Source organism: Octodon degus, unplaced genomic scaffold, assembly GCF_000260255.1.
Source record: "Octodon degus isolate 3935 unplaced genomic scaffold, OctDeg1.0 scaffold00010, whole genome shotgun sequence".
Taxonomy (NCBI): Eukaryota; Metazoa; Chordata; class Mammalia; order Rodentia; family Octodontidae; genus Octodon; species Octodon degus.
Window position 1 is genome coordinate 14,820,441 of NW_004524586.1, and position 6,875 is coordinate 14,827,315.

The window sequence follows — 6,875 nt, forward strand, 5'->3', positions numbered from 1 at the left end:
TTAGTTTCAGATAATATCTACCAAACTCTACTGCCAAGGAAAATCAGGAATTAGAGTAAAGTCACTTTTTTTCTCATTTTCTTTTATCTTAACCTCCTGAATTTTGTTAAATTGTTTTGTACATGTTGTCAATGATTTCAATAATTATTCTCTTTTATGTGACTGTAATTGCCCTTTTGTGATTTATCTATAATTATACTTTTTTTCAAAAATTACTATGCCTAAATTAAAACTTTAAGATACTTGTTAAAAGATAATGAAGCTCTCCTCCTTTCCCGGGCGTCTGCCGAAGATGGCGGAGGGGCAGGTCCTGGTGCTGGATGGCCGAGGCCATCTCCTGGGCCGCCTGGCGGCCATTGTGGCCAAGCAGGTACTGCTAGGCCGCAAGGTGGTGGTTGTGCGCTGCGAGGGTATCAACATTTCTGGCAATTTCTACAGAAATAAGTTGAAGTACTTGGCCTTCCTCCGCAAGCGGATGAACACCAACCCATCCCGCGGCCCCTACCATTTCCGGGCCCCCAGCCGCATCTTCTGGCAGACTGTGCGAGGGATGCTGCCCCACAAGACCAAGCGAGGCCAGGCTGCCCTGGACCGCCTCAAGGTGTTTGATGGGATCCCGCCACCCTATGACAAGAAAAAGCGGATGGTGGTTCCTGCTGCCCTCAAGGTTGTGCGCCTGAAGCCAACGAGGAAATTTGCCTACCTGGGCCGCCTGGCTCATGAGGTTGGCTGGAAGTACCAGGCAGTGACAGCCACCCTAGAGGAGAAGAGGAAGGAGAAGGCCAAGATCCATTACAGGAAGAAGAAGCAGATCATGAGGCTACGGAAACAGGCTGAGAAGAATGTGGAGAAGAAAATCAGCAAGTTCACAGAGGTCCTCAAGACCCACGGACTTCTGGTCTGAGCCCAATAAAGACTTTCTGCCTCAAAAAAAAAAAAAAAAAGATAATGAAGCTAATTTGCTTCCACCTATGTAAGAGCAACTGCTACTAAACCAGCTCTGCAGCCAACAAACAACCGGTTGCTGAAGAGAATATTTAAGGCAGTTGCTTTTAGGCACTAAAGCCTGAAAGCCTCCGACGAAGATCTCTGAGAGAGAGAAAGACTAAAGCTCTCCACAACTTTACTGGCTTCCTTTCAAGGAGCTGCCCCTACAGCATTCTGTGGAATGCAACAACACCACTGAGTCTGGTGGCACACAGACTGGAGTGAAGGAGAGCTAATGTGGCTCAGAACTGTGGGTCAGAGGTGACATCAGGTAGGCGGAGGATGTGCCAGGGAGTCCAGGATCCATTTAGAGGCTGCTTGCAAGTCCATGTCTGAAAAAGGAATATTTGCAAAATAAGATCACAAAACAGGGATGTTAAGAGCCAAGAAGTGCATAGAGAGAGCTTCGGTTCTGAAGACATTGATGTTCGAGGCATGACAGAAGGAAGACGGCTCTCGTGCACATGTTAGCCAGGCAGTGTATAACTGAGACACATCAAGACACTGAAAAGACATCAACTTGTGTGAAAATTTCACTTTCAAGACTTCATCTTAGAAGCAGCCTATGTTACTCGAGCAAAACTACAAATTCAAACTCAGGTATTAGTTCTGGCGAGACAGTGTTTTGATATTAAACCCTGACAAGTTACATTAGCTTGAGAAGCAACTATGTTCTCCATAGTTCTGTGCAGAGGAAGTATAAAGCCACGCCTGTAGAGGACAACACCACCAGCCAGCATCTGAATTTCCTGCTAGAGCAAGAATCCATCCTCTTCAGAAAAAGATAACAGAATCTAGAGTTGCTACAACAAATAATTTGCAATGTCCAGTGTTCAAACAAAGCTCACTAAATGTAAAAACATACAACCAAAAAAAGTTTAAATCCAAGCAATATAACTAAACTAGATGTAGTCTAGATTCCGATTTTAGGTGACCAAGTCTATATGGCAGTTAACATAAGTATGTTGAAAGAATCAAGTAAAACAGGTCAAATGATTAAAAAAATATATAGGCTCACAAATAAATATATAAGAAATATAAATTGATAAATTTGAACTGTAAGGTGAAACCAAATGGTAATTGTAGGTGTGTAAAGTAAACAACTGAAATCAAAGATACATTGGCTAGGCATAAAAGCAGATTTGAGACAGCAAACTGAAAGGCCAGAGAACACTTACTCAATATAATGGAAATTTTACAATCTTAAGAATTTTCTAAAAAGAATAACAAAAGAAATCATACTTAAGAAAAATAAACTGAACTTTGGAGGTCTCTGTGGAGTAATGCCAAATGATCTTGGAATCCCCCAAAGAAAAGAGAGTAAGATTAAAAAATTTAAAAATATTTGAAAAAAAAATCATGAGTCAACATAGCAGAAATTTGACAGAAATCCACTGATTAATAGACACAAGAAGTTGAGCCCATCTGAAGTAGCATAGCCAGAGAGAGCTACACCAAGACCAGTTACAGCCATGTTGCTTCATCCTAAAGACAAAGGAGAAATAAAGGCAACTGGGAAAAGGGAAAATAGATTATTCACAATGAAAACAAGGATAGGAGATTACACTAACTTCTCACAAGAAACAACAGACACCACAAGCAACATAAGAACTCTTTTTGCGGTGCTAAACAAAAAATAAGAGTAAGGTCTGTCTCTATATATTGAAAATATCTTTTCAAGATAAAAACAAGGTGAAATGCTTTCCAGTAATCAAAGGCTGAGAGAACTCATTGTCAGCAAATTTTTTACAATAAACCCTATAAAAATAGCCTTTTTGACCAAACAACAGATGGAAAGTTTGGCTCTTCAAAAAGAAAACGAAAACTGGTAAATATGCAAACATATCTTAAATAATGCTTTCTTTACGTAAAAAAGGATTAATTTTTTTTTCTTTTTTGTGGAACTGGGGATTGAACTCAGGCCCTTGCCCTGGCCAGGGAAGCGCTTATTCTACTGAGCCATCTCCCCAGCCCCTTACTTATTATAATTTACTTAAAAGGAAACTGAATATTTATGGCTGGCATAAAAACCTTATATGGCAGGGCTTATGAAATAGGTGTAAGTAATAGGTATGATAGTTATTTCATACAATTTTGAGTAGAGTGAGATTATACACTATTGTGTAGACATGACATTTTTACCACACAGAGTATGAAAGTTAAGTTGGAAGTTATAAAGTATCTAATGAAATGAAAATGTATAAAGTAAAAAATGTTAACTATTAATATGACATCTGAAGAAAGTACCCAAGCTAAATGAATTCTTATAGTTAAACATGCATATTATTAGTAAAATTAAAAATAATCAAAGAAGCATAATTAAGAAGCCAATAAAGGAAATAAAATGTTGTGAAAATTTTTGACTAACACAGAAGAAAGGAGAAGAGGAGCGAGAAAAAAAAAAGAAAAGAAAGCAAGATGACAAAGTCAATCACATCAATAATTGCTCTGGCAGTAAGTAAACTTAATGCCTTTCATTAAAAAACAGAAATTATTGGACAAGATAGAACAGACTGTTCCAATTATATATTTTGTTTTTCAAGAGAACGATCTTAAATACAAAGACCAATCACTAGAAAGAAAAAGGAAGGAAGGGTACTGTGTTACGGGACAGCATAAGGATGCTGGTGGGACCATGCTAACAGTCAAAGTGCATTCCAAGGCAAAGACTACTACAAGTGACAATAGTAGTGTTGTACACATTATACGACAACAACAAAAGCTGGCTCATTCTTCACCCGGAACACACAACGATCTTACATATGATGCCCCTGGTAAGATAATATTAAATTTCATTAATAAAACTGACAGAACCAAAGGGGGGAAAGAGCAGATTTCATTCATAACTAAACATCACCTGCTACTATTATTATTCAGAGTAAAGTAAGCACTAATTCATGAGTTATCTTTAACTTCATTCATTTACTTTCAAAAGATCGCTTTATTTATTTTCTCTAAAAATCACTTTTATTGTCGCTCATTGCACTGGAGTATTTTCTCAAGAAATCTCTGCAATTTGGGATGGAGGGCAGCCCGATTCATGGCTCAGCCCACAAGTTGGTTTGTAAGGTACACTTCTGGATGAAGAAGGGATTATTTCAGCAGGTTGATGGAATTCAAATTTAAATGTCCTTATTGACAATGTGCTTTCCTTTTTCTTTTTCGTTTTCTTTTCTTTTCTTTCTTTTGTTCACATATTTAGTACAGGGTCTACAAGGTCTACAGGGTCTCACTACGTAGGTCAGACTCATAGTGACCCTCCTGTTCTCAGCCTCTTAAGCACTGGGATTACAGGCACGTACCACCACACCCAGTCTCAGTCCCCATCTCAGCGCCCCCCAGGGGTAGCACTGCACGCAGTGATGTAATTTTCCATGTGTAATCTTTCTCTAAGCCTTGTTTTCACTTGCAAGTATCTTAAGAAGGTTAAGGTGGGATTCTTCACGGTAAATTCCTGCCACATACTGTTTCTGTAACAGTGACTGGGTGTGACTTGGGGCAGTCCCTAGCAGTGCCAGTTCTCAGCCACACACTCCTCCCACGCCTTCACAGGGTGGCTGTCACCCTCTTGAGCAAGATTCCATTCTCTGTGAATAGCTATAAAAACTGCAGCATAGTTTCTAACATCCCAAACTTACATTTGATTCCTTAGCTTTCATTGTTTTTCAATAAAAGAAGCACAAGGAAGCTAGAATGAAAGTGCATTCCAGGCAACGAATCCCTTTGGCTCCATGTTTTATTCATGATCTAATATTATCTTATTAGGTTTATCATATGTAAGGTTGTCATGTTTTCCAGGTGAAGAATGAGCCAGCTTTTTGTTGATGTTATATAGTATGCATAGCACAATTGTCCATAGTCATCTCCTGTACTATTCCTTCCTTGGAATGGACTTCGATTTTTAGCATACTCACACCAGCCTCTTGTCTACAAACCAGCAGGGTAAATCCTGAGGAGATTTGACTGGCCTAGTCAGATACAAAAGTTACATTTCTTGTTATACCATTCTTGCTTTATCTTGGTCTTAATCATCCAGCAGAAAACTATAACAATGAGGTATAAAAGTAAAGTCATGTTAATATGTTGAGCTGTAAAGGGCTCAAGTCAACAACTTCTGACATTGCCAGTCATGCGGATAACCCACTACTATTATATACTACTGGACTATATTGGATTATTTTGCTGAATTTACACAACTACAATATCTAAATGGCAATGGAATACCCATCTCTGACAAAACTACACAAAAAAGGGGATATAAATGAAGGACCATTTATATGGTCCCTCTGTATATACAAAATAGTTAGGATAGATGTACAGCTACTTTCTCTTAATTCAATGAGAAGAAAGATTTGTACTAATAGTGTTTGGACAAGATATCATGTCTGCATCTCGTACTATGAATAACTACTACAAAGACAACAATATGCAATGTATTAATTATTGTAATTGTCCTACTGACCTGTTTTGAAACTGTCTCATTGCTATTTGTTTCTCAACAAAATTAATTAAAAAAGAATGTAGGTAACCTTATTTTTGCTCCACATTGAAGTATTGAAAAGGTAAATATAACAGTAGCAACCCAGTATTGTCACCAGGTGACTTCATCAGTGTCACATGTAAATTTGTTGGTACAGCAGACCAGTAGCGAAAGCTGCTGACACGGCATTATCCTTCTCCCTGAAACCTTCTCACTCTATGGTGGCTTCTGCTGGAGCATTCTGTCTATTTTTTTAAATTCTTACCAAAGTTTCTGAGATATATTTGTATCTAGAATTATAAAGAATTTGCAAAATCATTCAACTTTTTTCCATCAGCACTTATATCCTTTTTGGCTAGTTTATGTCATAATCGTATGATACCAATTTTTTATCCTATTTTGCCATAAAATCCCCTTGGCAGCCTGCATGTAAAGGTACAAAGCAAATATAATAAAAGCTGACTTCCTAAGGCACTTGAAAGGCAAAACACTTTTTGAATCAGGCAGAGGAGACACATGGAAAAGAACGCTGATTAAATCTTCTTTTAACAGAAAATTTCTAAGCATTATAGTAATGACCTTGAAGATTGTCCAGCAGCAATATCTTGGCCATGAATTTCTTCAAAGGTTGAAATATAGGTTGGAACCCTCCGGAGGCTCCTGTGATATCAAATAAAAAGCTTAATCAATTTGTAGAAGCAAAAAGGTGGACATGCTTTAGAGCACCAGAAATTGATACTCTGAAATCTACAATTATTGAAACTGAAAGTAACTAACTTGCTGTCTGATAAGATTTCTTTCTACTAGTGTCTCCCTTGCCTGAGCAGACATGAAAGGAAAAATAAATTTCAGTAGATCTGAAATCAGCAGGACTTTGTAAATGTGTCAGAATTTCCATGCTATAAAAATGTCATCTTATCTGGCCAAAGGTTAAGTCCTCTATCGGAATGAATTCATCGGCACAGAGATTCTCTTTTCAGCTATCACCCCCTGTTAACCCTCACACCATGACCTCAATGCTTAGACCTGGGCAGAGTTCATCTGCTACTGCGTCTCTGGCTTGGAAGTTGCTCAGCTTCAGATGAGGCAACACGCAAATGCACCCAGGTTGATGTGTAACAAGTGCAAGGGCATCTAGAACAGATGGCACTAACTGGGAACTTCCTGTATTAAAGGAGGCTTGCAGGTGTTTCCATACTCCTCATTGTCAGTGTGGCTGAAAGAGTGTCATCAGCCCGTGCCCTCCGTAACCTCTACCTGCTCTAACCACTGGGTCAGGAAACAGGGCATCCACCAAGCTTTCTCCTTAGAACTCAATGACAAGGCTCACAAAACATGCAGAGAACTGTTCATGATGAACAAGAGAGAGGAAAACAGATCAACGGGCTCTTCGTGGTCTTGAAAATTT

General features: G+C 38.7%; 1 pseudogene across 1 annotated transcript; it reads left to right on the forward strand.

Moving 5' to 3' along the window:
- Window positions 1–270: 270 nt before the first annotated feature.
- On the forward strand, window positions 271–922 carry LOC101570727 (annotated as a pseudogene). The gene has a single exon (XR_001116993.1). The product of XR_001116993.1 is annotated as a 60S ribosomal protein L13a pseudogene (transcript).
- Window positions 923–6,875: the final 5,953 nt, after the last annotated feature.